This window comes from Delphinus delphis, chromosome 2, assembly GCF_949987515.2.
Source record: "Delphinus delphis chromosome 2, mDelDel1.2, whole genome shotgun sequence".
Classification (NCBI taxonomy): domain Eukaryota; kingdom Metazoa; phylum Chordata; class Mammalia; order Artiodactyla; family Delphinidae; genus Delphinus; species Delphinus delphis.
The window spans coordinates 82,632,760-82,658,109 of record NC_082684.1 but is presented as its reverse complement, the minus strand read 5'-3'; the positions used below and the strand labels follow the sequence as shown (position 1 = coordinate 82,658,109).

Here is a 25,350-nt window from a genome sequence, read left to right as displayed (position 1 = left end):
AATAATCTCTGTGGAAAATATCCATGCAAGGAGATAAGCTAGAAGATGGGGGGATGGGTGGAAGCATGGCTGTAACGAGCCATTATTCATTATGCACTTTACTTTCACCTGGTTCCCGACTTGATAAGCTGCAAAGTTCCTCATACAGTCGTGATAGTCTTATTTACTGGTCTTTAGCAGGGCACTGTGACTATTTCATGAATAAGCATTTTTATTCTCTTTCCATTTCACTGTTGAGAAAACAAGGTCCAACAATAGTTTTATCATGCCATCTTTCTTCCTCCCCTGCCAGTCATTTAGCTGTCCACTCAGTTCAAGGCTGTTGCCCTAACCTTCAAATCATCATGACCTCAACCTGAAAAATACATGACCGATTCTGAGGTCCTGCGAAATAAAAAATGACCAAGCCTGACCCACTCCCCTCAGTGAATCTTAGCAGGGCTAAAGATACTGTTTCCTGAATTATGTTGAACTGAAAAGTACCTTAAAATCCCAAAGCTATTTTTAAAAAAAAAGCCATTGAGTCTAACAGTCTTTTATCCATTATCATGAAGTCTCAGTAGCCCCTAATTAAGCCCCTAATTGCATCTGACACTTGGCTGGGCATTGCATGAGAGAATTACAGTGACCGAACCTCTATTCCATTATTCAAGCTTAGAATACCTGAAGAATGCACCGTTCGGGGAAAGAAAAAATGTACCAAAGCCAGGGCAATGTTAAGGTAAGGTGTGCAGGAAGAATAAATTCTTTAAACCATGTAGACTCTGAGCGAGTTCACACCAAAGGTGAGGGCGTAGACTAGGGAGAGCAGCCGCGGTCTTTTCAAACCCCTCTCGTGCAGGGCGTGGGAATGCTGCCAGAAGGCAGCAAGGAGCCGTCAGAGGCAAGGGTTTGCACCTGAGGTCCTGCAGGGTTTCCTGCCACAGAATTTACATGAAAGAGGCAAAAAAGAAAAGACACCCTATGTCTGGAGGGAATGGGAGATGACCCTTTTGTCTGCGAATTGTCTGCGAATCAGTGGACGTGTCTAGTGGGGCAGGGGTGTGGAGCTAGAGCTGGGGGCCGGGGAGCCAAAGCTGGATCGTGACAGGCAGCTATCCACGGTAGGACATTGCTTGTGCTTCTGGAGGTTTCCTCAGACGTGATCCGAGAACAGTAACGCGAGGCTGATGCTTCTCTTGAAACTTACCTTACTGGTTATTTTCTCTGGTTCGTAAAGAAGAGTTTTTGCTTTAGAGTAAAACAATCGAGCTTAGTTTTTTGCTCATGAGTTTAGAAGTCTTCTCATTTGAATACCCATGGAAAGCGAGGGAAATAGCACTACCAAAGTGTGGGGAAAGTTTTTTTTATCAGGGGGAGTGGTGCGGGGGGGTCATCTCTCCCTTCAGACTCAGGTTTCAGCCACTCCTCCCAACAACTTGAAAAAAAAAAAGGGAGGAAATAAAACCTCTTTTGAACACAAAGACTGACTAATTAGTCCATCTACTTTTTACTACTGTCTCAACCTCACCTTGATGCAGATGCCTTGAAGCGGTTTGAACTGGCTACGGCTGTGCTGACCAGTATGGCAGCCACTACCCACCTGTGGCTATTTATGTAGACATTTTGCTTAATTAAAATTAAATCAAATGTAAAATTTAGTTCCTAAGCTTCACCAGCCATAGTTCAAGTGCTCAATAGCCACAAGTGGTACCTGCTGCTGGACAGAGTAAGTAGAAAATACTCCCTTCTTTGCAGAAAGTCCATGGGATAGCACTGGCCCGGGTAGATGGTTGACCGGAAGGGCAAAAGCAGTGTGGGATTTGCATTTTTCTAGCAGCTCCAGCTAATAGTCTGACTGCTGTCTAAGGCATCCTGGGCATTTGGCAGTCTTTCCCGATGGCTCTCTCTTTAGTATTATTAACCATTCATTTCAGAGGAAGGACTTATTACAAGGCTGTTAGGCATGGGTGGCCGGCACGTACAAATTAAGGCCTGTAGCAAGCCTCCCGACGCCACATACAAGGTTACAGATCTCTGATTAGAAATTCAGAGCCTTGAGTCATAGTGTGTTGCTTTCACCATGAAACAACCCACTCGCACCTTCTGTTTTAATCAGAGGTCATGCTTTACATTGTCACCATATCATTGCTCATTAATCCACTCTTCCACTGAGCATAATGAGGCAAATCATCACAACGCTGGTACGTTGATGTCAAATGTGTGTGAATCACACCATCTGTTTCAGAGGTAGGAAAGACCTATGAGATCATCCGGGCTTTTTATAACGTGTTCACTTTGTAAGAGGGCTGCCAGCTTCGAGGGCCGAATGGAAGGCTTCAGATGTCCCAATTCTGGCCCCCTCTGAATGCAAGACAACTTCTGACAGCCTCAGAAAGTAAACTGCAGACATGTCCCAGCAAGGGACCCTCAGCACGCAGCTCTCCTGCTCCCAGGTCGAGTGTGGGAAGAAACTCCACATCTTTGTCTTACCCGACAGCGAGAAAGGAAACGCAGCTTAGCTAGTGTCTTATTTACGGTGTGTTGTTTATTTCTTCCTTGGAGGGCTATATGTATCCATTTTCTTTGAAACTCAAAACAACTCTGAAATAGGGCAGGTATTAGTGTCTCTATGGACAGAGGAGACGATAAGTGGAGCCTGTGAGAACTGAAACAACTTGCCTCATGCCCCCAGCCCCCCAGCCCAGTCTAAAGAGAAAACACGCTCTCAGAAGCCTCTGGAAAGCTGAGCTGGGCCATGCTTAGGTCCTTCTCCTAGGGCAAGCTCCCTTCACTCGGGGGGACCTGCATGCCCCACAGGACAAGTCTGCACTCTGTGCCCACAGTCTGCAGGCCTGGTGTCTCCCAGATTAGAAATTAAACTCCATTCAATGTAGGAAACATTTATTGGCCCCTATCTGTATACCAGATATCTGCTTGGAATTCTCAAACAGATTCTGAATTAATTTAAATTAGTGTGTGCATTGTATCTCCCAAACGAAAGAAACCTCCAGACTAATAGGTATATTTCCCGTACCACTAATAGATGTATTTCCTGCAGTTGGATGTTGAAAGCATTGTATAGACCTCAACTTATTAAGGGTAAAACACTACATCTATTTTTAAAGTTAGATCCAAAAAAGGCAAACACACACTCGTTGGGACTGTTGTTCCCTCCGTGGCAGAGGGAAGATTCAGTGTTCCTCACCCCTCTGCAACTTAGTCTGTGCACCAAAGCCGAGTGCCCAGAGGCAACAAAAGCACAAGACCAGGCGCCAAGGGCCATGATGTTGAGGGTGGTCGGACCCAGGAACCAGCAACTCCAAGGAACAAAGCCAAGTGTAGGGACAGGAAAGCTGGCCATTGTGAAGACAGGCTCTTTGGGAAGAAGACCACAGCTGTCCCAGCAGCCTCCTCAGTGGCATCTCCCATCTCTGGGAGTCACGGTTGCAAGATATCATATGTATAGGATGGTCCTTTGGGCACCCATGTCCTGAGGCCCCTGGGCATCAGAGCAGCTCGCGGGCATGGCTGTTCTTAGCCCTCTGGAGTGAATTCGTATTCTCTGATTGGGATGCTGTATATCGGCAAGGAGCCTCCTTGCTGCATCTGTGATAGGCTGGCATGTCTGCCCTCTCCAGGTGTGAGGTACAGTGACTAGAGGGAATTTCCCATCTCCTCCTTTCTTAGGCCTGGCGGGCTGGGCCTTTACCTGAATTGGCCCCATTCATCTTCACAACAACTCTGCGAGGTGGATATTATTTTGCTCTTTTAATTAACAGGTAATTGAAGCTCAGGAATGTTAGTAACCTGTGGAAAGTAGCCAAACTCATTAGTGGGAGAACCGCTGAGATCTGAACTCTGACACTCCTGTTCTCTCCACTCTACCAGAGGTTCTCCAGCTTCAGCATGAATAGTCATCATTGTGGGGTGTGTTCAACTTTCAGGTTCCTGAGGGTCAACTCCAGAGCTTTTCATTCAGTCGTGGTTTTGAAGGAGGTGACCCCACAAACTGATTTTGAGAAATACCATCCTATAGCACACTTGCTTCTTGGACATCCCAGAGCATTTTCTCAGGCTTTCTAGGGAAACACGGAAAACTTAAAGAATACAAATCCTTTGAAAAACGATAGAGCAAATAGGTTTTCAACTATATGAACTAGACAATCATGAGGCGAAGCCAGTGTCCTGGCCATCTCTAAAGCAATCAGTCCAGATCTAACTAGAGAGAGGCCTGCCTTTGAGCAGGTTTGCAACTCTGGTCCCACTGCTGTCAGATTTTCCTGTATTTTTTTTTTTTTGGTTTTTTTTTGCGGTACGCGGGCCTCTCACTGTTGTGGCCTCTCCCGTTGTGTAGCACAGGCTCTGGACGCGCAGACTCAGCGGCCATGGCTCACGGGCCCAGCCGCTCCGCGGCACGTGGGATCTTCCCAGACCGGGGCACGAACCCGTGTCCCCTGCATCGACAGGCGGACTCTCAACCACTGCGCCACCAGGGAAGCCCAGATTTTCCTGTATTTCTATCCCTTTTCAAATGCAGGAACTCTTTTGAAAACTTCCCGCCTGTCAGTCTTTGGGCCGTGGAAATAAACGGAAAGTGGCGGTCTATTATTACTATGATCTGGTTCCTTGCACTCAAAGGCAGCATTCCCAATGCGCATTTCCACCTTTAAGCCACACTCAGACCCGTTTCGTGTGATGCTGGGGGCCTGGCTCCCTAGTGTATGCCAGTTCCCCGTGGGTCAGAGACCCAGAAGTAGTGGCTTAGCTGAGGGAACTGGAGAGGTGCTCCTCTGAGCACTTCTTCAAAAGTGCTGCTTTTGCAGCAGACTTTTTAAGGCCCTATATTGACATGACGGTTGTTAAGTCCGTGATGGAAACACATTAGGAAATAACGTGAAAGCAAAAATGGTGTGTTCGCTTGTTGGCTGTGGTTGGCAGTGAGACCACCAGGGAAGGTTATCTGAAGTGCAGACCCACCCCTGGCCCACCTCCTGTTGGTAGGACCTGCCTGCTTCTGCCTGGAGCTGTGACAGCTGCTGGACTTGGTGCCTTGGTCTGCAGGTAGTTTGGGCTACCAGCTAGTTGGGGTTGTCCTAGAGCGGTTATGAGGAAGACAGCAGGGAAAGAGCGAGAGAAGAAGCAGGGTCAGCTACGCACGTCCTACGCAGATGCACAGGGCACCACACTTGACGGGATGCTGTCACAATCTTGAAAGTCTTACTCTGTGAGAGCAGGTTGTTACGTTATCAGGAGTTTAGCAGGCCAATTGCTAAATACAGGCATCAATAAAAATTAAATTATATAAACTTACAGTTATATTAAAAATAAAAATAAACCCTCAAAACTCATCATTTCCTAGTGTATTACCACATTTTACTGTCATCCATCTTCTTGAGATGGCCACTGTGTCTGTATGGTACAGATGCTATATAGTGATATGCTATACACGTATAGCACATACGTATCATACATATACACATAGTGGTGTGGAGATAGCTGCGTCTCTTCCCAGCTCCGTGGTCCGTGAAAGTCACGCCAGGAGCTTGACGTTCCCTGTGTTGGGAGTATTTATTCCAGGGAAAGGGGCAAACACTACCAATCGGGTTTGTCTCGACCCCACCCCTGGAGAGGCCATCGTTAAGCTTTTACCAACACCTTCCCCCAGCTACAGAGGATGCTTACACGGCAAAGGGCAAAGGCGGGAAGCTGAAAACTGGAAATTTTACTTTGTGTTACCTGTTTAGGGGAAAGTATTATTTGCCATTGTTTTGCTACTTTCATCTAATTATCTTATAAACAACTCTCCATGTGTTCTTCAAAGAAAAGGAACCATATCTCTTACCGATAAGGAGTCACATGTCAGTGAAGTTGAGAAATTTTTTTGAAGTGTCAGATCTGTGGTCACAAGAGGGGAAGGGGGCTGGGGGGGTGGGTGAAAGGGGTGAAGAGGGCCAATTGTATGGTGACAGATGGTAAGTAGACTTTTGGGGGTGATCACTGTGTAGTGTATATACAAATATTGAATTATAGTGTTGTACACCTGAAACTTATGTAACAGTAAAAAGAAAAAAAATGTCACAGTGGAAATTTAAGACTGAGAGATTCTCATTTTGGAGTCGAAGTTATTCTGTGTTTTTGTTTTTTTAATTTACCTCCTCTAAAAATTCTCCCTGATGAAACTTTCCCTTATTTCTGATCAACTAAACCTCAGTTTTGTGACTTCTGTTCTTCCTAAATGCTAACATTATACGCTGTCTCTCTTCGTTTCTGATTCCATCTGTTTAATCGTTTGCCTTCATTTCTCTCTATCTGGTAACAGGCACTATTGATACATAAAACCAAGCTTTTGTTGAGTGTGTTTTCATAAGTTTGTTTGCTAACTATGTTTCTAACTTTGTGAGCTGTCCATATCTTTGCCTATTTATCACTTGTTTAATGTTTTTATTATTAGAGGTTATGAAAGCTTTTTATGGTTAAAAAAAAAAAGCCTGTTAACTCTTTGATTGGCATTTGCTACAGGCATTTTTTTTTCCTCACTCTCGTTTCAGTTTTTATGTTGTTTTGGGGACATTAATGAAATATTACATTTTTATGTAGTTAAATTTTTCATGTTTTCTTTATCTTTTCCTTTATTAACTCTGAACTTGAAAAAAGAATCCCTATTCCAAAGACTTTGTGACTATTCCATCGTCATTTTAATAAAAGTTTTATTAAATCTATTGTATGATATAATTCCATATTCCACTATTGTGGATGATCAGAAAAACTTTGTCAACAGTTTTTGCTGGAAAAAAAAAAAAGAAGCCTTCAGTCTTGTTTTTGAGGTTGTCATTGGCTTAAACCCAGAGCACTTGGACTGTCACTTTGTAACTCAGAGCCTCAATTTCCCCTCACTGTCAGACTCCTGAAATGATTTCTGAGACTGAAAATGTCTGGGAGAAGGCGTAATGGGGTCTCAATCATGATGTTGACTGTGAACTTGTAAGTCCTTTGGGAATTTGTCTTTTTTTAAAGCAAGTACTTTTGATTATTAGAAGAGCCAGTATCCTTAGGGTGAAGACTTAAAAGACCAACCAAATTTAAACAGATTTTTTTCCCTAAATTATTAGTATAGACTGAATCTATATTGTACTTACATAGACTTTTTTATTGTGGTAAAATGTACATAACATAAAATATACCACGTACGTAGACGTTGAAATTTTTTCTAGTAATAGTTACCTTTTGAGTATTTACTATGAACAGCACAGTGTTTATATCAATATTTTTATATACATATTCTCATTTAATTCCCACTACTTTATAAGTTCTTGTATTTACAAAGATCTAACTATAACTCAGCTCACATACTTACTTTTTTTCCATTTTTTTTTGAGACATAATTGACGTACATCACTGTATAAGTTTAAGGTGTGCAGCATAATGGTTTGATTGACATATTATGAAATGATTACCACAGGAAGTTCAGCTAACATCCATCTTCTCATATTTGTATTTACAAAGATCTAATTGTAACTCAGCTCTCCTGTCTTACTTTTTAAATTTTAATAACTTTTTTAAAACATCTTTATTGGAGTATAATTGCTAACATTTTAATAACTTTTTAAATTATTTATGTTCACTATAGAAAGCTTATAAAATACAGACTAGCAAAAAGAAGAAAATTGCATTCATCCATTCTACCACCAAAAGCAAGATAAGCACTGTCGACACAGTTGGGTATACTAGATTCTCTTCTATGCGTGTTTAGGTACTGCAGTCATATTAACTTTTTTATGGTAGATTGACTACAATTACCTCTTCGCTTTTCCTAATTCACATTTTAAACAATTATGATCTTAAAATCAGTATTAGCATTTATAAAGAGGTGTGCTGGCACACAAAGTTGCTATTCCATCCTAAGATTGATTTTAAAAAATAATTCTGGCCTCATCTCTTCACATATGAGGCATAAAAGTGAAGGTTGCTTGGCAACTAAAATGATTCTAATGAGGACTTAAAAACGTTACAAGAAAAGAAAAGTAGTTACTCATTTCTTTCCAATGCTAAATGTGAATTATGATAAACGTGACTGATTATAGTTGTAATAAATGAAGGAAACAAAAAATGCTCCCATTAACTTAAAAGTCGAGAGGTGAGTTTTTTTTTTTTTTCTTTTATGTATAGGGAAAGTCAGCAGGGTTTTGCTGAAGGGAAACAGAAACAGTGGAAAAATCTTGTGTCTCTGTTAACTTTCTAAGAGAATCTTAAGAAGTAGCAACTGGGAAAGATACGTAGCAGAAGCACAAAGATGCTACAGTTTGGTACGTTTGTGATTCTTCTGCGGAGATGGTGGGCAGTGGTGTGAGGGAGGACATGTTGTCTGCTTTGGTTTTTTCCAAAGAGTGGTCAAGGGCCCTGGAGAGCCTGCTGAGGTTCTTATTAAAATCTTCAGGCAGAAGATGCTGCTAGGATGGAGCTTGGATTAGAGGGACACCAGCAATTAGTTGAAATGAACAAAGGGAGTAGGGACCAGAGGTACTGTTCTTGAGGGGGGAGGGGAAGCAGAGACTGGCAGCTTTAGAGTGAAGGAGAGAGTGGAGTAACCAGAGTAGTAAGGCAGTCAAGGATGAAGTCACTTGGGAATTTCTGGGGTAGGGGAGCAAAGGTAACTTTGGCTGGCTTCCCTTCACGGATGTCTGTGAACCGCTGTTCCCGCAGGACTTGTTTTTGTCATCTTGTGAAGAGCCCCATTTAAAGGAGGCACCCAGGACATTTAGGAAGCCAAGAAATGTCCCAGCATTATGATTTATGAGTCTATCTTGTTAGAATGTAGTTACAGCCTACAGAGCATCCTTAAGTCTGGTGAGCAGTTAATCCTTTTGGTTAATTTTGCATTCACTTATTTAATGCCAGGTGCATAGGATGTTTTCATGCTCCCTTCCCCCCTTCCTCCTCCCCAGCTCACTTGCATCCTGGGTTCCAGATTGACTCCACCCAAACCTCCTTTGGTGGGTTCACCATTTCCCTCCACTCACAGGTAGTTCAAGACACACAGTGAGTCACTCAGGCTTCTGATGTGTTGCTTTCCAGAAGACAGCTGTAGTTGCCACACTCCTGGCTGCTGGACTTTGTCTTCAGTTATTGCCAAGGATGAGCTGAGTGTGTGGTGACTGGGGTCCACCTGACTGTTTGGCACTGCTTTAAATGAACCTGGAAGGACCTATTCCCCACAATTACTGTGGCTGTGGTTCCCCCACCGTCTCTGCCCTCAGTGGCTCAGAGTCCTGTTACCTGGTCAGCAACCACCAACATCTGCCCGAGATGGACTTAGCTTCAGTTAACTGAGAAAGTGTGCCCTGAAAATTGCAAGAAAGATAGAGGAGGATTCTCTGGACTAAAAGAGATTTAAGGGACATTTCAACCAGTCTTAACATGTTAACCTTTTTTCTAAATGTACACACACACGTATTCATAATTATTATATAATTATATGTACTTGGAAATTTGTATGCTGAATGGATATTTAATGATATTAAGGAATTACTATCGATTTTATTTGAGGCATGTTAATGACGCATTGCGTTTTCTTTTTCTTAGGAGTTCTTATTTTTTAAAATACATACTGAAATAGTTACTGATGAAATATCATGTTTGGTATTTGCTTTTAAATAATATGGGAGGGAAAAGTGAGTGGAGTATAGATGAATTGGCCATGTTCTGATCATTGTTGAAGCCAGATAGGTCCATAGAGGTCCCTTACATTGTTTTTGCCTACTATGGTATATGCTTATAATTTTCCCTATTGAGATCTTAAAAAGAAAAGTATTCTCAAACCTAAGAAAAATAGATGATTACGAATTCCAGAAAATTCAAAGGAATCTAGTCTAATTTTCTTGGGTGATGAAACAGAGTGCTATGTCTGTCTTAAAGAGGGAAGAGGAAAGTCAAGAATAAACATAGGGTACTTTGGTTGCACAGCACTGAAATACCTTATTCGTGTCCTGTACTTGACACCCCACATCACATTCAGCCCACTCCCAGCTTCAGCACTGAGATGTTGAACTCCCGGTATCCAGAAAGACCAAAACAAAACAAAAAAAACTGCAGACTTTAATCTTCAACCCTACTGTCAGAGGCAGGGCTTGGAGTTAAGTGACTGAGAGAATGTAATACTCTCCTCCCCACCCCACCTCTCTCCCTCCCTCCCTCCCTCCCTCCCTCCCTCCCTCCCTCCCTCCCTCCCTCCTTCTCTCTCTCTCTCTCTCTCTCTCTCTCTCTCTCTCTCTCTCTCTGTCTCGCGCGCGCACGCACACACACACACACACACACACACACACACACACACACACACACACACACACACACACACACACACACACACACACACACACACACACAGAGTTTTGATTAGGGAAATGCCATGGTCTTGGTAGAGCCTGATCCAAAGAAGGCAGTGAGCAGATTACAGAGGAGGCCATGGGAGGCCACACAGCATGGTAGTCTTTGGAATCCACTCCTGACTCTGCCATTTACCAAATGTTGGCCTTAGGCAAGTTATTTTACTGCAGTTTTCTCATCTGCAAAACAGATAATAATGGTGAAAGGTTTTAAAGGTCATTTTAGTTTGGGTGAAAATTAAATGTTTGTCTTAGGTAGGTTTCCTCAGAAGCAGATCCTGAGACAAGGATTTGAATACAAATAGTTTACTTTGGAAAATGATCCTAGGAAAAAACTGGGAAGGCGGCTTATAAAGGGTGCATTGTCAAGTGGGTTATTACTCTAGAATCAAGGTAGACGACTTCAGAACTATCCTACCGAAGGCAAAGGAGCTGGGGTATTTATATGGCAAATACCTCCAGTCATTGGTTAAGGGCTGCTTCTAGGTGTTAATTCTCCAGCATGTTTTCTCCAGCATGTCTGGGCTGCCGTGCACACAGGTGGGGATGGGAAGGACCTCCAAAGGAAGCCCTCAGGCAGGTTGAAGTTGGGTGGGCATACACTATAATAGGAGGGCCTGAGAGTATGTGGGTGGGGGTACTGACGGCTCTGCTACAAAGTAAATGCTCAGTAAATGTTGGATGGGCAAATATAGGCTACATATAGGTCCAGATAAATTCAGAGCCGGTTAATAATCATACTCAAAGTGTATACATACAGACATGGGTATGGATGGATGTCGTTCTGCAGGTGTAAACACTTACGGGTGGCTCTGGACATTTTCATCAGACTTAAACACAATCTATGTTTTTGTTAGACACACTGATGGAAATAAGTACATTAGATGAAAATCAAAGTTCAGGAAGATCAATAAGGAAGAGCAGAGAACTTGGACAGCACTTCAATAGGAATAAATGTCTTGCACTGAAATGTAATAATATTGCTTTATATATATTCTGGATGGAGAAAAACTAGGGTACTTGCCATCTTATGAAAAATACCAAAGGCTATTAGTAGATTTTAAATTCAATATGAGCCTATAGTGCCATGTGACTTCTCAAAAAGTTAAAGTAATCTGGGATTGCCTTAATCGAAATAGACTTTCCAGGTTAAGGGACTAATACCCTGATTGAATTATAAGGTCTAGTCCTAATGCTAGAACTTTTTGCCCTTAGCGAGTTTCTTAACATTTCTGAGACTCAGTTTCTATCAACATGAAAGTTAATACATATCCTCTATATTGTTGTGAAGTGGAATCTTGGTAGAAAGAAATCATTTATGTAAAATTTTATCAAAATACCATTATAGTAGATAATCAAAAATAGATAAATCAAAAATAGTAGATAATCAGAATGTTAGGGTTAGGATTTAGGGTTTAGGGTTAGGTTATAGACTTGAATGTTAGTGTATCATCCTCCCAGATTAATAATGCAAACTGCCAAAGGGTGCATAATTGCATCTTGGAGATACAAGATGGAGGTATCTGGTTGAAATGCCTGTGTCAAAAGAATTACCGGATGTTGTCATAATAGGCACAGGCAGGTATGAACCTAGTACGTAGTACTGTAATTTTAAATTTTACATGAATATGAGCTATATTAATAGGCGTTTAGTGAATAAGACCCCAAAACGTAATTCCCTCATTTTTCAAAATATTAGGACAATGACAGAAATCCAACATGAACTATCTTACAGAATTTATTGAAGGAAAACAGGTATTTCATATAACTGAAGCACAGAAGGAGTACAAGATACCTGTAGGCCTTGGAAACATCTGAAATTAGGGACTAGAACACCATCAGGAGATACCAGCATGTATTTCTGTCTCTTTCTTCTTTCTCTGACTTGCTTCTCTGCTTGTCAGCTAATCATTTTCTTTCACTGAAGATTTGTTTCCTCCCTGGACAGGGAATATGGCGCTAACAACTGCAAATCCTGTATCTCTAACCATTAGAGATTTAATATTTTTTTCCTCAAGTTCAGTGAAAAAATTGCCAGGGAAGAACTTTGGTTGGTTCAAGTTGGGGTAGATGGCTACTGCTTGAACCAATCAACTATGGCCACAGGGGTGGAGTAATTTAAGAATGGAGCATTTCTCTCTAGAACCACATTACTGAATTTGGGGAAGAAATTTTTCCCAAAGGAATGCTGATGTTCTGGCCACATTAAAACAACAATGTCCCAGAAGAGACATACAGATGGCCAAGAGGCACATGAAAAGCTGCTCAACATCATTATTAGAGAAATGCAAATCAAAACTACAGTGAGGTATCACCTCACACCAGTCAGAATGGGCATCATCAGAAAATCTACAAACAACAAATGCTGGAGAGGGTGTGGAGAAAAGGGAACCCTCTTGCACTGTTGGTAGGAATGTAAATTGATACAGCCACTATGGAGAACAGTATGGAGGTTCCTCAAAAAACTAAAAATAGAATTACCATATGACCCAGCAATCCCACTACTGGACATATACCCAGAGAAAACCATAATTCAAAAAGACACATGCACCCCAGTGTTCATTGCAGCACTATTTACAATAGCCAGGTCATGGAAGCAGTGTAAATGCCCATCGACAGACGAATGGATAAAGAAAATGTGGTACATTTATACAATGGAATATTACTCAGCCATAACAAGGAACGAAATTGGGTCATTTGTAGAGACGTGGATGGACCTAGAGACTGTCATACAGAGTGAAGTAAGTCAGAAAGAAAAACAAATATCGTATATTAACGCATATATGTGGGATCTAGAAAACTGGTACAGATGAACTGGTTTGCAAGACAGAAATAGAGACACAGATGTAGAGAACAAACAACAAACGTATGGGCACCAAGGTGGGGAAAGCAGGGGTGGGAGGTGGTGGTGGTGTGATGAAAGAAGGAAAAAAAACAACATCTGTCTATTACACCAAGATCAGACCGAGCACTAGAGTGCAGGGCATTATTAAATTTAGGTTTAGTCTCTGGGTTTTAAGACAGGAATAGAAGGCTAGAAAGAGTACAGAGGAGATAAATAGTTAAGGAATGATATAGAAATAAAATCTATGAGGATATAAGATGGCAGCACCTGAAAAGATGACAAATTAGTGTTTTCTTTTTTCTTAGTCTTAACGGTATTAAGTGTATGTATGTCTTGATAATGTTATGCATAGAAGAGTTAGTATGAATATGTCCTCCCAGAGGGCAGATACAGAGTAAATGGACTTCCCATTTATACACATATTAAATATCAAAACACAAACTCCCAGTTCTGGCCATGATAGATTATTGGGTATTGGAATTATTTTCCTGCTGTAAACAACTATAAAACTGGACATAACATGTGAAGCAACTATTTTTTTTAACATGCATTTTTAAAATTTATTTATTTATTTTGGTTGAGCCGGGCTTAGTTGCGGCATGTGGGATCTTTAGTTGGGGCATGCGGACTTCTTAGTTGCAGCTTGCGGATTTCTTAGTTGCGGCATGTGGACTCTTAGTTGTGGCATGTGGACTTCTTAGTTGCAGCATGTGGACTTCTTAGTTGCAGCATGCATGTGGGATCTCGTTCCCCCACCAGGGATCGAACTCGGACCCCCTGCATTGGGAGGGCAGAGTCTTACCCACTGGACCACCGGGGAAGTCTGAAGCAACTATTTTTAGGTATTAGAAAACAGGACAGACTTGTGATTATGGATAAAATGAAAAGATATAAGGTAACCTCAAAACTTATCTTGGCTTTCTCCTGGCACTGTACAAATTGTTGTACAGAGGACTAGAACTCAGAGAGCAGCATCTTGCCTGGCAGAAGAAACAGAGTTTGCGTTCAGGGCTTCTGGGATGGCTGGAATTTGTGGATTAGGGTATTGGAAAGAAGGGATCTCTTGTCTTTGGCCAAGTGCTAAACTGTGTACAAATATGGTAAGACTCCATGCCACCAAATTGTTACTGGGGGTCTGTGAGTCAGAGGAAGTCTTATAGTCTGGGAAATATTGCAGTTTGGAACCAGCCAGAATGGAAAGATATAACACCTGAGGCATTCAGCTGAGACATGAAAAAGACCACACCACAGGAATAGGAGTACTAGAGCCCTAGAGTAAGAGCTACTCTTGAGCCACCCTAACAAAGCCTAAATCCAGGCCTTGACAGGATGAGTTTAAAACTCCAGTAAATTAAATGTGTCTATAAATTAACATGATCCAAATTCTAAACATTGTATCCACAATGCCCAGCATGTAATATAAAATTACAAGACATTTTAAAAAGCAGGAAAATGTGACCCATAACCAGAAGGAAAAAAAGTTAAGAGAAATAGACTCAGAGTTGACACAGATGTTGGAATTAGTAACTAAGGAATTTAAAATAGCGATCATAAATATGTTGAAGGACTCAGAGGAAGGTAAACAGAAGAGTAACTCAACAGATAAATGGAAACAATAAAATCAGAAGACTGACAGCACCAGCTGTTGGTGAGGATGTGGAGCATCTCGAACTCTTAAACATTATGAATGGGATTGTAAAATGATATAATCACTTCGGAAAACTGTTCAGCAGTTTCTTATAAATATACACCTACCCTGCGTCCCATCAGTTGTACTCCTAGGCACTTATACAGGAGGAAGGAAAACATGCCCATGATATGACTTATACAAGAATGTCCATAGCAGCTTTTGCCATACAGATCCAAAACTGGAAACAACCCAGATATCACTCAACATGAGAAAGAATAAACAATATGCTATGTATACAATGGAATACCTACTCATCAATAAAAAGGAATGCACTGCTGATGTAGTCAACATTGATTAATCTCAAAAATGTTTTGCTTCATGAAAGAAGCATTACACACAAAAAATACATACTGTATGATTCCAATATATGAAGTTCTAAAATAGGTAAAACTAATTTATGATTTAAAAAAAGAAAAATGGCTTTATGGCGGGCTGAGTTGGAGGAACTGACTGGGAAGATAAGGGAGCTTACTGGGTCATAGAAATATGCTAAGTCTTGAGAGGGTTTGGGTTATAAGGATGTATGTATTTGTCAGAAGACATCAAACTATATGTTAAAATTTGTGCTTTCCACTGTACCTCAGTAAGATAGAAAATTTTTTTTTTCAAAAAACAAACATCAGGGCTTCCCTGGTGGCACAGTGGTTGAGAGTCCGCCTGCCGATGCAGGGGACACGGGTTCGTGTCCCGGTCCGGGAAGATCCCACATGCCACGGAGCGGCTGGGCCCGTGAGCCATGGCCGCTGAGCCTGCGCGTCCAGAGCCTGTGCTCCGCAATGGGAGAGGCCACAACAGTGAGAGGCCCGCGTACCGCAAAAAAAAAAAAAAAAAAACACCAAAACTGGCTAGCAGAAAACTGGTAGAAATTTCTTCTGTAGGAACTTTAAGTGAGAGGACATCTTTTCTCAATCTATTCCCATGTGGTAGAGCTTGCTAGAAGGTAAGGCCAAGATTTTCAAGGCCTACCAGATAGCAAGTGAAGATGACTAACTTTTGTTTCATCTCTGGTTTAATCCTTTGGGTTCCTCTATGATTGTGTGTGATCAAATATGTGAGGGCCAAGATCTGAGGGACAAATGTCTAGTGACTCAGAAACCAGAGTCCCCTTCTGATGATCACTGGGCAGGGCTGGGGAGATAAATAAAACCCTGCCAAGAACATCCGTATTTAATCAGTTGACCTGCTGCTAGTGAAATACTCTTTGTAACACCCCATGAACTACAGAGGTGAAATGGCAGACTCCTTGAAAGTTAACTCATGAGACCATGCCATTGGAGAAGAGGGGTTCATTGAAATTTACCAAGAACCCACACATTTCATTTTAATCCTACTTGTGAGTCTGTTCCAGTTGTTTTACCAGAGTTGCTGAACTACTATAAAATGACTAATGTTCAATCCCCTTCTGGTTCCTCTCTCTGGCAGAAATATTGTGAGTGGTAAAAGGCCCAAGAGTTGGATGGTGGGAAAGGGAAAATGATATGTTTTCATATCCTGGATAAAATGCCCCTGGCCAGACAAAGTACAGCAGGGTCATCCCTGGGATTGAGCTTTCGGTGCCTCTTCATTAATGCCTGGAAAGTGATAGACCCCAGTGGACGCTTCCCAGGGTTCCAGGGAAGAGGGGAGAGAGAAGACTGCCCAGACACCACAGGCAAAGACCCTTAATCAGCAGAGCCTGTGAAGGCCCCGGGAGAACTGACATCTTTATGTTGGAGGGTGTGAAGGACCCTGGTCTCCGGCTTCAGGGATAAAATATCCTCTCAGAATATGGCTGTTCAGGCCCGAGGGAGAGGGGAGCTTTACTAATGTACGACGGGAAACTCCCTGTGGCCCAGATCAGTTACCTTTGATCATGGTCCTCTGGCTCAGCCCACATTGCTTTCTGATGTGCTTCTGATTGTGCTTCCGATTGTGCTTCCTGAGTCCCCACCCAGGAGTCTGTAACATTGGCACCAAATCACCTATTTGTTAAGTACTTCCCTTGTGTCTAGCCCTGAAAACAACTGAAAGACCTCACCACTGATTTCTGAAATTGGAGCTGTCTTCATGAGGTCATTTAGTAGCTTATAGACCTACCCCAGGGCAAGGAATAAACTAAGTGGTCTAAAGCAGTCTAATCAAACTTGACTGACCATCATATCATTGGAGAGATTTTTAAAAATACAAATTCTGTGTCCATCCTTGAATATTTTGAGGCAATAGGTATGAGGTAAAGCCTTGGGATCTATTTGGGGGGAAGGTCGTTTGGTTTATTTTTTGTCTCATCTTATTTTTAAGCTAACCAGCAGGTCTTGAAAAGTCAGTCAGGTTTAATATGTTCATTTACTTCTGGGTAAGCCTGAACATGTGCACCCTAGGATAGAAAACATTTGATTTTTTTCTCCTGAAACTCTCCATTAAATTAAGACCACCTCACTAGAAAAAGAAAAAAAAAATCACCCACTAAAGCCCCCAGATTTACCAATTGTGAATTTTTTTTCATTATGTTATCTCCTCTCAGAGTGACAATTATTATACAAATATGACCAGAGGAATACTGAAGTCTACAACACCTTAACACAGGAAGATCTTTCCTATGGTTTCCACAGGTGACCAGGTGTGTGGAAAGGTGAGAGGTAAAGGGGGAAAACACACTAAGTGGGGAAAGTATTGAAGTGCTTCCTACTACACAGCCTGCTCTATACCTATTCAGACTGGCGACAGCATCCTCATTTTGCCTAAATCGCTAGCACGGATCAGGGAGGGACACACGTGCCAGCTGGTGCACATGAGAGGCCAAAGATGAAATAATGATATTGACCCACTGTGACCAAACTCTGAGCAAGCAGATGAGGCCAAGGCCTTGCCAACGTTCAGCCCCATCCTTGCTGACTTCTTGTATATTTGGGGGTCTGAATTTTTTTGCAAGTGGATGATCCAGCATCCCTGTGACAGATTGGGGAAGCCCTAGAGTCATTGCTCTCTTGTAATCATAGATGGCCATCTGTATGGCTCCTTGGCTTTTAAAGCAGTCGGGAAGGATGTTGACAGGGAAGGAAACTGAGAGTTAAGATACTAATGCTGACCAAGTGTGGGAGGAAAAATAATCAATTCAAGTAACTGAGCTTCCTGAATAACAGCAAAACTAGTCATGTTAGGCAAAAACCAACCTTTATTTCATGCTCTGATATGATCTCACTGTAGCAGTAAGTGTACACACATGCCCACATACACACACACACACTCACACACTCTGTAACCTTCCCTTAGTAGCTATGCAGTTAGGGAAAAGATGCAAGTGGAAATTAAAATAAGGTACTAGGTTCTTTAGAAATGATCCACCTGGAAAAGAGCCTTTAGGGCTCGGGTTGTAAGGTATAACCAGTTTTAAAAGATTGCTGGGTGAGAGGGTGCTGCTCTCCCCTTTCTGTGGACAGACCATCTGCTTTTGCAGCATTTTAAAGTAAAGATCTGAGTAAGGGCACCTCCCCAGTTTGGTATATGAGGTCCCCAACACTGTGACCCATATCCGCATTTTCATACTTCCTGTCTACAAATGCTTTCTAATTAAGCCAAACTGGACTTCGCATCCTTTCCTGAATATACTTTTAACTCTCTGATCTCCAAGAGTAGAAACCATTTCTTCCCTCACCCAGAATGTCTTTACCTCCACCTTAGTCTGTCAATATTTGACCCCTCCTTCAAGACCCACCTCATGCCACCTATTCATAAAGGTTGAGCCATTTCTTCTAGTCAAATCTAGCCTTCCCCTTTCCCCACACTGCCTTAGTGTTTTGTTTGTACCTCCCTCCAGGCCCTTCTGTGTTCTGTACCATATTATAGCTGGCAGCTTCTGGACAGTTGCTGGGACAGGACCCTGGTTATCTCTGCATTCCCCACACTACTAGGCACAGCTCTCTTAGAACAAAGACCCTGGACTTGTTATGAGAACATCCAAGCCCGGAACACCATCCCTGCCACTGGTGGTGGTATTAACCATGGGCCAGTTGTTCATCCAGGGTGATATTCAAAATACTTAGTAACTGGCACGGCACAGGCCCCATCAGTCCACACGGATGCCACTTGGACAGACTGAACATCAGCCCTGTTTTTGTGCATTTTTCATCTGCAAAGTGACTGTGTCCCTACCCACCTCACAAGGTGGATGTGATGGTCAAATGAGACCAAGCATGTGGAAGTACTGTGTAAGGTGAAAAGTGCTGTGCTCAGGCGTGTCCAGCTGTTTAGTGTTATTTTCAGTGCCATGTGGGGTTGGTGGCCCTGCCCTCGGCATCCCCTCCTACTCTGCTCAGAGCAGGCTCCAGAGCTGACCAAGGACTTGCTGATCAGTTGAGGACACAAGTCGAAGAAATCTTGGCATCAACCTATTAGATCCCACAGAAACTCAGGATATCAGCTTCTTCAGGCATCTCCCTCTACCCTTTCAGTCCTGAAAATGTCAGTTTTTCAGTGGATATACTTTGGCAATTCTTATCTAGATCGCAAGCCCAGGAAGGCTTTTTGAACTGTAGTCTAAGCTTTTCTCACTTGAGGAGAATTGTTCTATTGCACAATGACGTTAAATTTCAGGACCCTTAAAGATATCTGGGAATCTCTGATTGTCACTGTGTCAAGGGGATGCTCTGTCTAGATCTGTAAATGGAATTAAATGCCAGTGGCATTAACACAGGTTGAAAGAAGAGCCTGAACATTAGGTCCTGCTTTATGTCCTTATCGTTTGTTGATCCGTCTTTTTACCCTTTCTTCTTAAAAACTGTGATTATTCCTTTACCATCACCTCCTTGCATCCCCTCACATCTCAGGCATAAAAATCCTTTCTACATACACCTTTCTTCCAAAGACATTTAACTCTTTCAATAAGTGCACAGCTACTGTTTTGTGTTTATCACTGGCTACTAGTCAGTATCTGTTCTTATACAGAGCAGTCTCCCCTTATCTGAGGCTTTGCTTTCTGAAGTTTGTTACCCATGGTCAACTGCAGTCTGAAAATATTAAATGGAAAATTCCAGAAGTAAATAATTCATAGGTTTCATTTTCTTATTTTTTATGGGATATTTTTAAATCTGTTTTTTATTTTTATTTTTTTATTGAAGTAGAGTTGATTTACAATATCATGTTAGTTTCAGGTGTACAGCAAAGTGATTCAGATATATATATATGTATATATGTATGTGTGTGTATATATACATATATATGTGTGTGTATACATATATATATATATTCTTTTTCAGATTCTTTTCCCTTATAGCTTATTACAAAATATTCAGTACAGTTCCCTGTGCTATACAGTAAATCCTCATTGTTTATCTATTTTATATATAGTGGTGTGTATCTGTTAATCCCAAATTCCTAATTTATCCCTCCTCCCCTTTCCCCTTTGGTAACCATAAGTTTGTTTTCTATGTCTGTGAGACTGTTTCTGTTTTGTAAATAAGTTCGTTTGTACTAATTTTTAGATTCCACGTATAAGTGACGTCATAGGGTATTTGTCTTTGTCCGGCTTACTTCACTTAGTATGGTAATCTCCAGGTCCATCCATGTTGCTGCAAATGGCATTATTTCATTCTTTTTATGGCCAAGTAATATTCCGTTTGTGTGTGTGTGTGTGTACACACACACACACACACACACACACACACACACACTCCACATCTTCTTTATCCATTCATCTGTCAGTGGACATCTAGGTTGCTTCCATGTCTTGGCTATCGTAAATAGTGCTGCAGTGAACATTGAGGTGCATGTATCTTTTCGCATTAGAGTTTTCTCTGGATATATGTAGTGGGATTGCAGGATCCTATGGTAACTCTATTTTTAGTTTTTTAATTGCATGGCATTCCGAGTATGATGATGAAATCTCACACCGTCCTGCTTCATCCTGCCCAGGACATGAGTCATCCCTTTGTCCAGCAGATCCACACTGTAGACTCTACCCACTCACTGGTATAGGAAAAAACATACATGGTGTATATAGTATAGGGTTTGGTACTATCTTTGGTTGCAGGCATCCACTGGGGATGTTGGAATGTACCCCAGAGACTACAGCTCTGGACTCAGAATGAGAAAATAACCAGCACAATAATTTGTAGTCCCTTCCTGCCACTTCCTAGCTGTGGGACTACAAATGAGTGGTAAGGATGAGTAATTTTACCTCCCTTGTGTCTGTTTCTTCATGTGTGAAACAGCAACGTCTACCCTGCAGAGCTGTGGCGAAAATTAGAATGCCTATAGCAGGGCTCTTTTGTGCCCATCTCAAAAGGAGATGGTTCTTATTATGATTACAAGACACTGTTCAGCAATAACCCTCAGGAAACTTTGAAAAAATAAAAGTTTATTGCTTACAAGACCTGGAAATTACACAGCATACCTAGGGCCACACAGCAAGGTTGGGGTGGGGGGAGGGAGAGAGGAGAGAAAGAAAGAGAAAGGGCACGCAGGCCAGGGGTTCTGAATATATTGGGGTCAAGGGTGGGTCTAATGTTTGATGGGCTCAGTCTTTATTGGTGAATTTAAGACATAAGGGCAGGAGTTTCTAAAGTATGAGGAGAGGAAAAAACAAGTAGCCCAATGGTCAGTTATTGAAATCAACCACAATGTCTAAAACCAAGGAGCCTCAGTGCAGGGAGGTGGCCTGGCCCTTTATCTAGTCTTGTGGCTGGCAGTGTGTGTATTTGAGAGATAGCCGTCTTTCAAGGATGCCTCTTTGCAATGGATGCCTCAGCAATCAAAGCTTAGGTCAGGCACTTGTGCTACAAAACAGAAAAAACAAATACAACTATCACCACAATAGCCTAGCCCACCCAAGCACCAGGGATGCTCAGTACCTTTCCAGGTAGGCTGGCACCAGAAACCCTCCAGAGCTGAGATGGAAACGATGTGCCTTTAATCTTCTCAACCCAGAATGAGCAGCAGTGGGATACAGTGGAAAGGGCCGGGCTTGAGTTGAAAGACCTGGACTCAGGTCAGGCACTCACCACGCATGTGACTTTAAGCAGCTCACCTCACCTTACTCTGTTTCCTCATCTGTAAAATAATAAAAATAATACCCATCCTGCAGAGTTGGTGTGAGGTTCAAATAAGCTAACGTGCGAGGAGAGAAGGCCCTAATAAATGCATGTTGTTGGTACTTCAGCAGTGGCGCGAGGTTTCGTGTGCTACGTGACTACTGTACTGTCAGGCAGCCTAGATATTTAGGACCCACCCGTCAACCAGATATCACGGTGGTTTGGACTTAGTGCAGGACCTTGTTCTCCCCAAAAGATATCAAAGTGCTTTCCTTATCTTGACTGATCTCCTGATTATCTCTGTGCTGGGAGGGATGGAGGCAAGATATTATCAAGCTTTTATTCTTCAAATGAGCAAACTGAGGCGTGGAAATGACAGCGCTATCCCAGGGCTTGGTAGCCTGGGTTCAGATCCCAGGACTGCCATTTACCAGCTAGACTTGGGCACGTTGCCTTACCCCTCTTTTAACCTCGGTTTCTTCATCTGTCATGACAATACCACCTACCTCGTAGAGTTAATACATGTGAAGACCCTCTTGGAACAGGGCCTGGTACTGCGCTCCATGTATGTTTAACAGCTGGAGAGCAACAGAGACCGCCAGTGGGAGAGGGAGAGGGAGAGGGAGAGGGAGAGAAGTCAGGCTGGACTTTGAATGTAGTTCACTTGTTCCGGTCAGATGCTGTATTTCCTCCAGCAGAACACCAGCTAGTGCTCCCGGCCTTCCCATCTTCCGATTGGTATCCACTTTGTGAGTTTCCGTTGCATTTTGGCTATTTCTGTAAGATGGCGACACAGCGCCAGTTCATGACGTGAGCTGTTTTGAAACCCCTTCTTATTTGCTCTTGGCTCCTGAGTAGAGAGCAGTTTTTTCTTTCCTTCAGTGAATAAGAGATTCCTCACCCACCTGTGAAGTTCTCTCTTTCAGAGTCATTCCTGGGTCCTCATGCAGATTTCTCTCTAGCACCTCAGTAAACCCTAAGAAATCCTTCTGTCTTGAGGGCCCGAGGGGCGGGTTGCACTTAGAACGTAGAACTGGAAAGAAGTTTGGAAGGCCCCTACTTACTCTGCCATGGATTGGAACCGTGCTTGCAGGAAACCACATCTGGTCTCATGGGCACGGACAGTGTGACAGACCAGCGTGGACAGCCCCTCTTTGGGTTGTGGTTAAAATGAAGTATTTCATGAAAAATCATTGTTCCACTCTGGAATAACGAGAGCCTAGCAGGAGCAAAGTAGTGTTCCAAATCCATCAAGAGAAACAAGAACAGGTCGCCACCGTGACAGTGCTTCCCAGTTTACTAAGCGTTTCTCTGTCTTTAATCAAAGGTAATCTAATCCTCACCACAACCAAAGAAGGGGCGAGGAGGCTTTCAGAATAACTTCTGTCTGATTACAAAAGATTTTACTCAGTCCTTTTACCATACGTGATGGTGTGATGATGTTTTTTGTCCAGGCCTGTTCATTGCAGAGAATTATGAGTCAAGGACAGTTTGTGGTGAGACAGTGTTGGGGGCAGTGCCATTTTATGGCAACGTACACCAATTGCTTCAGCCCTGTCGTGCACCGGAACGAGATTAACTAGGCGTCTAGGTCTGTTAGGATCAAATCAATACTGAGAAAAACTTTCTGAAGAAGGCTGAGTTCGTGGCTAACTAGTAAGTCCCAGACAGGCCTTGTGTTATTTCACTAGGTCAGTGTTTGGAAAGTTCCCTGAGCTGCTGCTTAATACCTATCCAGCCTGTCAACAAATACGCTAAAAAAGGCCCAGGATTTAACAGACAAGATTGAAGCGATAGGAACGCGCTCCAGCAAGCAAGGAGAGAGCAGAGGGAGGGCTGCCCCAGATTCCCTTCCCTGTTGTGTTGTGTCTTTGTCTTGGGTCCGCTGGCCTCCCTCCAGCCACCTGCGGGCAGCTCTCTATGTCCTCGGGAAGCTGAGCCTGGGCCCTGCTGCCTGTCCGCCCCCCGCCGGGCACATTCTTGTGGTGCTGTGCGGGGGACAGTCACTGTGTGAGCCAAGTAGGCTGCGTTGACAGCAGCTCACCAAGGACTCAAATCACAGCTTCTCTACCCAGCTGGACAATTCGATTGTTCCCAGGGACTTAGACGGGCCTCGGAGAAGCGGCCACCTGCCCAGGGTGTTCAGTTGGTGCCGCCTTCCAACAACGGCTCTTAGAATTTGAGGTCATGGCTTCGTCCCAGAGTCCATCACCGGGTCGCAGAGTCCATCACCGGGTCGCAGACTCCATCACAGTGTCACAGACTCCATCACTGGGTCGCAGACTCCATCACCGGGTCGCAGACCCCATCACCGGGCCTACCCCATACCCATCACGCCTCCTCCCGCCCCTTGTCTTTTAGTGCCGGCCCAGCCCCCTGACCTCCACACTCGGGACTGTGTCCAATTTGCAGAAGTGAAGAGGACAGCTTCCCTCACGACTTCTCAGACCCCTGATTCTTGAGACGTGACAGGTCCGGATGGAGGCTGCAGTCCCCAAGGAAGGCCACGGCCTTGCTCAGCAGAGGCAATAGAGCTGAAAGCTCTTCTTCACTTTAGGCAATTCGTGCGCATGATTAGACATTTATAGATTGCAGTCGCTCATCCAGAAAATCTAGGTCATCCTTTACATAGAGCTTCACGCTTCGGAAGCAAAGCCGTGCGCGGGGAGGACCGTCCCCGTGGCCGTCTGCTTTGGCTGAGGGAGCGGAGCTGCTGTTGCAGGAAGAGGGAGAGGCGGGCCACTCAGGGGCTGTGAGCTCTCAGGGCACTGGTGTTTTCACCCACGTGGCCACGGGCTCTCTGGGGTCTAGTCGTCCTAGCTAAATGGTGCCAGTAACAGCCTTTGTGCTGATGTCATGAGAAGTGGTGGGTTTAAGGGTTCGGGTCTCCAGGAAGATTTTTAGTCTGTACCGTGACTGCAGTGAGAAGGGCAGGGTTGGTATGTGGATGTAGGGCTTTTGGGGGAGAAAAAGAGATATGGGCGTAAGAGGTTTAGCCTTGTAGCATGCACAGCTGCAAGTCAGAGCTCTTCCCAGTATACCTAGGCCTTACGCCGCTCACCTCCCAGCAATCCCCCGAGGAGAGGTAGATGCCAAGGAAGGAGACCTGGGCTGGGGGCCAGAGGGCCGATCCTGTCCAGGACCTTCCACTCACCAGCCCTAGACCATGGCCAACGCACGACACCTCGGTGTCCTCCTCTTTAAAACTGTGCCCACGGTGCCAGCTGCTCGCAGAGCGGTACGACTCAGGTGCTCAGCCCAGGTGGTTCTGTCCCTTGAGCCTCAGTGCTGTGAAAACAAAGTCTTGCCCTCAGGCGTTCCCGTCCAGGGAGAGCAGTGGCTCTCCCGCTGCTGGGGGCTTCAAGGACAGCTTTGTGTGCACGCGCACGTTTTGTCTGGGTATGATATACCAGGTTATCCCAGAGGGAGCCAGAGCGGGGCTTAGATTTA

The 25,350-nt window shown here is 43.4% G+C and overlaps 1 protein-coding gene across 4 annotated transcripts in view; it reads left to right on the top strand.

Annotated features, from left to right (window-relative positions):
* RASGRP1 (RAS guanyl releasing protein 1) overlaps window positions 1–25,350 on the top strand; it is an 87,511-nt gene that overhangs the window by 6,348 nt on the left and 55,813 nt on the right. The window lies entirely within an intron of this gene.